This window comes from Ornithorhynchus anatinus, chromosome 1 (genome assembly GCF_004115215.2).
Source record: "Ornithorhynchus anatinus isolate Pmale09 chromosome 1, mOrnAna1.pri.v4, whole genome shotgun sequence".
NCBI lineage: Eukaryota > Metazoa > Chordata > Mammalia > Monotremata > Ornithorhynchidae > Ornithorhynchus > Ornithorhynchus anatinus.
The window spans coordinates 52,644,379-52,655,155 of NC_041728.1; the positions used below are offsets into that span (position 1 = coordinate 52,644,379).

At 45.6% G+C, this 10,777-nt stretch overlaps 1 protein-coding gene across 1 annotated transcript in view; it reads right to left on the reverse strand.

The window, feature by feature from the left end:
• TC2N (tandem C2 domains, nuclear) overlaps positions 1-8,249 on the reverse strand; it is a 53,975-nt gene extending 45,726 nt beyond the window's left edge. Inside the window, exons 1-2 of the mRNA XM_029058889.1 lie at positions 8,183-8,249; positions 6,374-6,436 (exon numbers count right to left, since the gene is read on the reverse strand). The gene's annotated coding sequence lies outside the window, so the exon portion shown is untranslated. The remainder of the gene's footprint in view (positions 1-6,373; positions 6,437-8,182) is intronic.
• Positions 8,250-10,777: the final 2,528 nt, after the last annotated feature.

Genomic DNA, 10,777 nt, shown 5'->3' on the forward strand with positions numbered 1-10,777 from the left:
CCCTAGACATCTGCCTATTAGTTGAATTGCACATGGGGACAAAATGGAATACATTCAGTTTGCAAAAGTCATTAAGTATTTATGTGTATCTTGGATTCAAATAATCTCATTTTTTCCCTTTTAAAAGCCAATGAGGAAAATAATTCTGGGGAATTTGAGCTTAAAATTTCAAGATTCACTTTCTCTTGTGTGGCTTGAAGTAGAATAAGCAGATGGAACCAGTGGAATGTTTGATGTAAATATAACTAACTAATCCTGTCTAAGAAAAATCATTTTTAAGGAAACAACTAGAAGACAAAATGTTGCTTTTAATCCTTGAGAATAGTTAATTACTTTAAATAAGGACATTTCCCAACTGCTATATTTACTTCCCAATGCACATTGGTTCTGCTTAGAATAATAGGAATTCAAGATGAAAAAACCTTAAAGGTTAGTTGGCGAAAATTTCCTGACAGTATGTTCACAAGTTTCCATCCAAATTAGTCTTAATTCACCCAAATTTTAGGGCATCTTCACTTTGCTCATCATCTTCTAACACATAAGTGCTTAGTTAAAAAGCACGTTAATTAACAACACTAAAGTTGCAATTTTTTTCAAAACAGCATGGTCTAGTGGGAAGAGCATGGGCCTGGGAGTCAGAGGACCTGCATTTTAATACTAGCTCTGCCAAGTGTCTGCTAAGGCCTTCAGAAAATCATTTAACTTCTTTACACCTCAGTTCCCTCCTTTACAAAAAAGGGATTCAAAACCTGCTCTCCCTCTTAGTTAGACGCTGAGCCCTATGTTATTATCTCGAACTTATTATCTTGTATCTAGCCCAGTAGTGCTTGGCACATAGTAAGTGTTTAACAAATACCATGAAAAACCTTATCACTTTATGTGCAGTCCTCAGAGTCCTTCTGGGCTAGACCTATTCAATTTTAATTATAATTTTTAGTTATTAAATAAAAATGTAAAATTGTTATTCAATTGATCCTAGAGGATTATTAACAAATAGTAGGTTTTCTCTTTCCTGTTCATATTAACAATTCTTTAATATTCTATTGTCATCTTGAGGCTTTTTATTTTTGGCACAGTGTATTTAAGTGAGAACATGCATATTTTTCCTTAATTCTAGGGCACCAAAGCAACATATTACATACTGTTCCATGACTGAAGTTTTCAGACACTGACGCACTCAGTCTCATTTGGAGGTGGCAGCTGCAACAAAAACACTCAAAATGGGCAGGATTTAGGATTAGATTTGGCTTTTTCAAATCTACTTGTGTAGTGCTAAGGTTACATTGTTGGACTACATAATGAGATGTTCTTCCCCTTGATTCTATTTATTGCCATTGTTCTTGTCTGTCTCCCCCGATTAGACTGAAAGCTCGTCAAAGGGCAGGGACTGTCTCTATCTGTTACCGATTTATACATTCCAAGGGCTTAGTACAGTGCTCTGCACATAGTAAGCACTCAATAAATACTATTGAATGAATAACAGATACCTTTGCAAGATTTGACACGACAACACTATACACTAGTTTTCCCAAAAAAATTGCTTCATGGAAATAGGAAGGTTAAAAATTGCAAACTTCTAAAAATCTACATAAACCATGGTTTCCTTCTTAGTTGCAGAGTTAATTATACGTTACTACTGAATCTTGAGAGATTTTCCAATTCCTCTACACTTTTCCTTGAGACAGTGGATCAAATGGATCAAAAATGAATATTTTGAATAATCTTTGAAATTATACCTCATTTCTAACTGGCTTTCTACAATCTTAATTTTGGTAAGAAAACACACTTTTGCATAGATATGAGATGAGTTTATTTAATCTACAATAATCTCTGTTCCCACTGAAGGACATTTAGTAAACCTGGGCAGTTAAGGGTACAAACTTTATTAAAATTGGCATAATCAAGTTTTAGAACAAGACATTCTGGAGCTATTACTTAAATTTTCAAAATTAACAACTGTAGCTTAAAAGAGACTGCACTAAATTAAGAAATATATACATTTTGAAGCTGTACATTTTCAAAATGTGTTTATTCCAATAATTTTGCCCCAGGATCAGGGAACAGACTTTGGAGGGGAATCAATTCGCATACTGTATATTCTGTTTCTGATTACAGTTGGTTGAAATAATGTCACCTCTTTCCTATATTCCAGTGCTATGCAATAACTTTGGCTCTCTATATAAGGAAAACAATATAATTTACAATCCGGATTTGATTAAAGTCAATCACACATCATAAGTGAAATTTGATTTTAAGGTATGTTGTCCCTTGGAACTCACATTACGGATAAAGGGAGTTCTTGGCCTGAATAGTTTGAAAAACTTGATGATTTGGCTATACCCGTATGATTTTATGGTTGAGGGTCAGAAAAACTAATAATCTCAGTTATCCCCCAGCAAACACCAAAAAAATAGGTTACAATAGGATACTGCTCTCCACGGTTCTGTTCAACATTCTCTCTTCTATGCTTTTTGCTTTCAAGAGTATAATTGTACTCAATTCCGCTGAAGGTGGCATTTCCCCATAGCAGAACTGTGGAGGGTTCTGGAGGGGCTAAAACATTCTCAGCATGGTTTTCCAGTTTCAAAGAGTAACCCGGAGTCACAGTCTGAAATCCCTCTGATACAAATAAACTATACCATAATATTTATATTCTTCTGGAAATGGGCGAGGGAAATTTACACATAGCAATACAGGGTAAGTGTGGGAAGTCTGTAAGGATATTGTTTGTCTTTTGAGGAAGGGGAGGAAAGGAATGTTAGAGAAGCAAGAGAAGCAACTTGGCCTATTGGAATGAGCACCTGGGTTCTAATCTTGGCTCTGCCACATGTCTGCTATGTGACCTTGGGCAAACCACTTCACTTTTCTGTGCCTCAGTTACCTCATCTATAAAATGGAGATTAAATCCCATTTCCTCCTATTTAGATTTGTGGGACAGGGATTGTGTCCCACCCAATTAACTTGTACCCCAGCAATTAGAATAGTGCTTGGCACACAGTAAGGGTTTAACAATTCATTCAATCATATTTATTGAGTGCTCACTGCGCAGAGCACTGTATTATACACTTGGGAAGTACAATTTGGTAACAGAGACAATCCCTGCCCACAAAGGGCTCACAATTGAGAAGCGGGGAGACAGACATCAAAACAAGTCAACAGGCATCAGTAGCATCATTATAAATAGAATTATATACACATCATTTATAAAAATTAATAGAAATATAATTATAAATATGTAAATATATACACAAATGCTGTGGGGTGGGGTGGGGTGGGGAGGGGGGTAGAGCAGAGGGAGCGGGTTGGGGCAATGGTAGGGGGGGAGCAGAGGAAAAGGGGGGCTTAGTGTGGGAAGGTCTCCTGGAGGAGGTGAGCTTTCAGTAGGGCTTCCAAGGGGGGAAGGTGTGCTAGTACCATTACAATAACAATGATGTAGATCTACATCATACTAACTCCATTATCCCCCCAGAATGTGTTTCACCTCAGCCCCCAGGCAAACAACTCTTTTGCCTCATACCCTGCCGGCTGTGTGCTTTTTTAACCCATGGTCTACCTGGCCATAACCCTCTAAGAGCTCTAGAAGGGTGTGTGTGAAGCTGGGAACGGGCCCTCTCAGATGAGCCCTCAAAGGCAAGAGGATGGAACACCAAAAGAAGTCATCAGTGACTCCTGTTCAGCTACACTGGTTCCCAAATGACACTGGACTAGGTAGAGCTGAATCAACAATGAAAGTAAATGACAGAGGAAATATCAGGTAGAGGTAGAAAGGTTCATGGTGAAGCAGGAACATGTCTGCCAACTTTGTTGCATTGTACTCTTACAAGTGCTTAATACAGCGTTCTGTACATAGTAAATGCTCAATACATATCATTGGTAATAAGGATGAATACAAATGGTAGAAAAATAATTTTTCTATTACTTTTTCTGCTGGCATTTAATATGCCAATGTCAGATAAAATTAAACAATCTGGAAAGCAGGGGTATAGTCAGTGAAAAATCACAGGCTTCACTAATGGGATTTCACTGTACTTTGTCTTCAGAGAATTGAAGACATTTTGCAAACAGCTTTTCTTAACACCTACAAACAGTTTAGCTAAATGCTTGGCAAGTATCATTCTCTCCATTTTATATATAGATGAAACACATACCTTAAGCACTTTCCTAACGAGAGTCTGAGCTAGTAGAAGAGACAATATTGAAACAGAGAAGCAGTGTGCCCTAATGGAAAGAGCACAAGTCTGGCAGTCAGGGACCTGCTGTTGCCATTTGCCTGCTGTGTGACCTTGGTCAAGTCATTTAACTTCTCTGTGCCTTAGTTTCCTCATCTATAAAATGGGAATTAAATACCTGTTCTCCCTCCCACCCCCTTAGACTGTGAACCCCATCTGGGACAGGGATGGCATATGACCTGATTATCCTGTATCTAACCCAGTGTTTAGCACACAACAAAGATCACAGTTATTACTAAGTTTGGAATTGATGTTTTTGAGTCTAGCATCCTATTTACTAAATCATAATGCTCACCTTTTAGAAAATAAAGCTATGTAAAAATGGCTACCTTACTGCTACAGGCTCTCGTTATATCCCAGCTAGACTACTGTGTCAGCCTTCTCTCTGACCTCCCTTCCTCCTCTCTCGCCCCGCTCCAGTCTATTCTTAACTTCACTGCCCGGCTCATCTTCCTGCAGAAACCATCTGGGCATGTCACTCCCCTTCTTAAACAACTCCAGTGGTTGCCTATCAACCTCCGCTCCAAACAAAAACTCCTCACTCTAGGCTTCAAGGCTCTACATCACCTTGCCCCTTCCTACCTCTCCTCCCTTCTCTCTTTCTACCACCCACCCCGCACGCTCCGCTCCTCCGCCGCCCACCTCCTCACCGTCCCTCGGTCTCGCCTATCCCGCCGTCGACCCCTGGGCCACGTCCTCCCGCGGTCCCGGAACGCCCTCCCTCCTCACCTCCGCCAAACTGATTCTCTTTCCCTCTTCAAAACCCTACTTAAAACTCACCTCCTCCAAGAGGCCTTCCCAGACTGAGCTCCTCTTCTCCCTCTACTCCCTCTGCCACGCCCGCTTTACCTCTCCGCAGCTAAACCCTCTTTTTCCCCTTTTCCCTCTGCTCCTCCACCTCTCCCTTCCCTTCCCCACAGCACTGTACTCGTCCGCTCAACTGTATATATTTCCATTGCCCTATTTATTTTGTTAATGAATTGTACATCGCCTTGATTCTATTTAGTTGCCATTGTTTTTACGAGATGTTCTTCCCCTTGACTCTATTTATTGCCATTGTTCTTGTCTGTCCATCTCCCCCGATTAGATTGTAAGCCCGTCAAACGGCAGGGACTGTCTCTATCTGTTGCCAACTTGTTCATCCCAAGCGCTTAGTACAGTGCTCTGCACATAGTAAGCGCTCATTACATACTATTGAATGAATGAATGAAAGTATTAGCCATACACTAATAGATGCAATACTAAAATCTAAACTACTGAATTTAAAATAACCTAAACTGTATCCTTTCAAAAAAGACAGTCTTTAAAGAGAATACATTTGATCATATGAAAGTAATCATGAGTATTTATTAAGCACTTTATGTGCAGAGCACTGTATTACGTGCTTGGGGAGAATTCAATAGCATAAATAGCAAACATCGCCCGGGGGAGATTACAACCTAGGGGGGGAGACAGACATTAAAATAAATTACAGGTAAGGAGAGCAACAGAGTATAAAAATATGTACATTAGTGCTGTGTGGGAGATGATAACGAACTATGAGTCATATTTATAATTTCTAATACACTGATAGAACCCACTGTAAGGCAATAACAGAAGCTTAAAACCCTTTTCATTCTGAAAATACTCACTCAAGAAATTTCATGGGTGATCTGTAATGTGGAGAAGTGTTGTCTGTCTTAAAGGAATCAAAAAGGGAAGTTTGGAAATAAAACCGATTACATCGAGACAAAACAAGTGGACAGGTATACCTCCAAATAAGGTCACTTTTACATTAACTGCTATATTTGTTTCCTGAAAGCTGTTGCGACCAGTAAATTACTGAAAAATACAATCTGATCCTCTCGTAACCAGAAAACACAAGTCTTTTTGGGCGCCTGGGAAGTGCCATTGTTTTTAATTCTTATTAAGGGGGAACTGCAAATCTCCACTGGATGTTCACGTTTTATTTAGGTGAAAATCTGTTTGCGTCACCACACCACGTATTCTGCAACCTCTCTTCGAATACACTGCACGCCCCCAGAAACAGTCTCTATAAAATAAACATACAATCCAAAAAAATGCCCTAATAACACCGAAGTCTATGCGACCTGCCTTCTTGTACCTCTGACTCACAGGACCTTGTAATAATGCAAGAGTCTTACCTCCAAACGGAACAGGCATCATGGTGTGGGAAGGACTCATTTTTTCTCTCTAGTCTTGCATTTCTTTGACATTTGGGAGAAACAAAATTGCACACATTAATTCACAAGGGACAGGTACTTCGCCTCTTTACAGTAACACTAGCTTGAGAGGAAGGGGATGAAAGCCACGAGGGGTGGCCTACTGCGTTGCAGCTGAGGGGAGTGGTGGGCCTAGAGTTCTTCATGCCTTTTGTTTGTGTGTTTCCTTCTTGTTTCCCCGACAACACTGGACAGAGAAGATGTTTGAAAGTGGGGAAATGGGATCCAGTGGGCCGGGGCTCTAGGCTCTCCCCACTAGAAAGGAGGCGGCCCACATGTCTCATCAGCCCCTAACTCCTGACCTCTACTCCATCCCTCCCTGTTCCCTGTCCCCTGCTTCCTCTCCCCATCCCCTCCCTCACTCCCTGCCCCTTCTTCCTTGTCTCCTCCCTCTCTTCCCCTCCCTCTGGCCCTCACCCCCTTCTTCCCTATCCCTCTCCTTTTTACCCTCCATTTTGTCCCTTCACTCCCTACTCCCTCCCTTATTCCTCTTCCCACCCCTTCCCTCTCTGTCCCATCTTGTCCCCTCACCCCCTGCTTCCTCTCCCCACCTGCTCCTTCCCTGTCTCCTCCCTCCCTCTGCCCTCACCCCCTGCTTCCTCCCTGTCCCCTCCCTCCCTTGGCCCTCACCCCCTGCTCCCTCTCTTTTGCCCCTTCCCCTCCCTCTTGCCCCCTCACCCCCTGCCCCCTCCCTCATTCCTCCCCCCACCCCTTCCCTCCCTGTCCCTTCCATCTTGCCCCATCACCCCCTGCTTCCTCTCCCCACCTGCTCTCTCCCTGTCTCCTCCCTCCCTTTCCCCTCACCCCCTGCCCCCTCCCTTATTCCTCCCCCACCTGCTCTCTCCCTTTCTCCTCCCCCCCTCCTCTCCCTGTCCCTTCCATCTTGCCCCTCACCCCTGCTCCCTCCTTTTGCCCCTTCCCCTCACCCCCTGCCCCCTCCCTCATTCCTGCCCCACCCCTTTCCTCCCTGTCCCCTTCCCTCTTGCCCCCTCACCCCCTGTTCCCTCCCTTTTGCCCCTTCCCCTCCCTCCCTTTCTTCTCACCCCCTGCACCCTCCCTCCTCCCCCACCCCTTTCCTCCCTGTCCCCTTCCATCTTGCCCCCTCGCCCCCTGCTTCCTCTCCTCACCTGCTCTCTCCCTTTCTCCTCACCTCCTGCCCCCTTTCTCATTCCTCTCCCCACCCCTCCCTGTCCCTTCCATCTTGTCCCCTCACCCCTGCTCCCTCCCTTTTGCCCCTTCCCCTCCCTCTTGCCCTCCACCCCCTGCCCCCTCCCTCATTCCTCTCCCCACCCCTTCTCTCCCTGTCCCCTTCCATCTTGCCCCCTCACCCCCTGCTTCCTCTTCCCACCTGCTCTCTCCCTTTCCTCTCACCTTCTGCCCCCTTTCTCATTCCTCTCCCCACCCTGTCCCCTTCCATCTGGCCCCCTCACCCCCTGCTCCCTCCCTTTTGCCCCTTCCCATCCCTCCTTTTCCCCTTACCTCCTTCCCCCTCCCTCATTCCTCTCCCCACCCCTTCCCTCCCCTCCCTGTCCCTTCCATCTTGCCCCTTCACCCCCTGCTTCCTCTCCCCACCTGCTCCCTTCCTCTTGCCCCCTCTGCCCTCCCTCTTGCTCCTTCGCAGCATCCTCTCCTCCCTCCCTGTCCCCTCCACCTCTGCCCCCTTCCTGACCCATGGCCCCCTTCTCCCTGAGCCCCTGCCCTTCAGGCCAGGCCTCCCCCCCTCGGGGTTACCTGACCAGGAGAGCTTCGAGTCCCCGTGGCCGCCAGCCGGCTTCAATAACCTCAGCCGATCGGCCAAGCGGCCCGGCTTCCTCTCCGCCCCGCCCCGCTCCGCTCCGCCCCTCTGGAGGGAGGTGAGGGACCCGAGCGGGAAAATAATAATAATGTTGGTGTTTGTTAAGCGCTTACTATATGCAGACCACTGTTCTAAACTCTGGGGTAGACACAGAGTCATCAGATTGTCCCCCGTGAGGCTCACAGTCTTAATCCCCATTTTACAGATGAGGGAACTGAGGCACAGAGCAGTGAAGTGACTTGCCCACAGACACACATCTGACACGTGGCAGAGCCGGGATTCGAACCCATGACCTCGGACTCCCAAGCCCGGGCTCTTTCCACTGAGCCACACTGCCCTCTCCCTGTGCCCTTGCCCCACAACACACAGCCCACCACCCCACACACACAACCCTTCAGCCCGACCCCTTTGTGACAGGGAAGGGGGTTCCAAGGTGCGATGCCCACGGCACAGACAGGAACACGTGGGCCAGGAGCAAAATAGACTAATAATAATAATGTTGGTATTTGTTAAGCGCTTATTATGTGCCGAGCACTGTTCTAAGCACAGGGGTAGATACAGGGTCATCAGCTTGTCCCACGTGAGGCTCACAGTCTGAATCCCCATTTTACAGATGAGGGAAGTGAGGCACCAATAAGTTAAATGACGTGCCCACAGTCACACAGCTGATAAGTGGCAGAGCTGGGATTCAAACCCAGGACCTCTGACTCCCAAGCCCAGGCTCTTTCCACTGAGCCACTGCTTCCCATGCCACACTCCTTCCCATAATTATTAAGAGAAGCAGCTGACAGGTGGCCTAGTGGCTAGAGCCCGGACCTGGAGGTCAGAAGGTCACGGCCTCTAATCCCCAGCTGCCACTTGTCTGCCGTGGGGCCTTAGGCGAGTCGCGTCACTAACCATTGTGGCTTTAGTGAAAGGAGCACGGGCTTTGGTTCTAATTTCCACTCTGCTACTTATCAGCTCTGTGAGCTTTGGGCAAGTTACTTCACTTCTCTGTACTGTGGTTACCTCATCTGTAAAATGGGGATTAAGACTATGAGCCCCACGTGGGACAATCTGATTACCTTTAATCTACCCCAAGGTTTAGAACAGTGCTTGGCACAAAGTAAGTGCTTAACAAATACCATTATTATTATTATTTTCTGGGCCTCAGTTACCTCCTCTGGAAAATGGGGATTTGAGATTGTAAGCCCTACAACAGGACAGGAACCATGTTCAACCCAGTTTGCTTGTATCCACCCCAGCACTTAGAACAGTGCCTGGCACATTCCAATTACCAACTGGTAATTAACAATTACCAATTGGCAATTAACATTTACCAAAAATTGTGGTATCTGTTAAAAGCTTACTATGTGCCAGGCACTGAACTAAGTGATGATGATGATGGCATTTGTTAAGCACTTACTATGTGCAAAACACTGTTCTAAGCGCTGGGGAGGATACAAGGTGATCAGGTTGTCCCACGTGAGGCTCACAGCCTTAATCCCCATTTTACAGATGGGGTAACTGAGGCCCAGAGAAGTTAAATGACTTGCCCAAAGTCACCCAGCTGACAAGTGGCGGAGCCAGGATTAGAACCCATGACCAATGACTGCCAAGCCCATGCTCTTTCCACTGAGCCATACTGGACACAGTCCCTGTCCCACGTGGAGCTCACAGCCTTAATTCCCATTTTACAGATGAGGGTTCTGAGGCCCAGAGAAGCAAAGTGATTTGCCCAAGATCACACAGCAGACAAGTGGCGGAGCTGGGACTAAAATCCATGACCTTCTGACTCTCAGGTCCATGCTTTATCCAGCACTTAACAAATACCATCATTATTATCCATTGGGGAAGGGGAGGAGGCCCTGCTCAATGGACCTCTCCTCAGGGCCCATCTGTGTCCGGCCTCGCTCCCCACAATCTCCCCCTGGATGGGGAGAGAGGGCCTTGGAGTGAGGGTTATTATGTCACCGTACCTTGATCTCGTCTATCTGCCCGCCAATCCATATCCTGCCTCTGGCCTGGAATGCCCTCCCTCCTCATATCCCACAGATAATAACTTTCCCCTCAAAGCCTTACTCAAGGCCCATCTCCTTCAAGAGATGCCTTCCCCTACTAGGCCCTCATTTCCTCATCTCCCCTTACCTTCTACATCATCCTGATTTGCTCCCTTTATCCTCCTCGCAGCTCGAATGTACACATCCGTAATTTATTTATTTATATTAATGTCTGTCTCCCCTTTTAGATTGAAGTTCATCGTGGGCAGGAAAAGTATCTACTATCCCTGCAGTACTGCACTCTTCCAAGCGACTAGTTCAGTGCTCTGCACAAAGCAAGTGCTCAGTCAATATGATTGATTAATTGATTGAAATAATTCTCCTTAATGGTAGATACAAGATGGGTCACAGTCCCTGCCCCACACTGGGCTTACAGTCTGCTTCAACTATTAGCTAGGGAATTGCTTAATGTGTTTCTCTTTAAGTTGTTCTTGCATCTATGTTTCAGAGCTAAAAATACAAGGTATAGGTACCTTTTAAGGCATTGGTAGG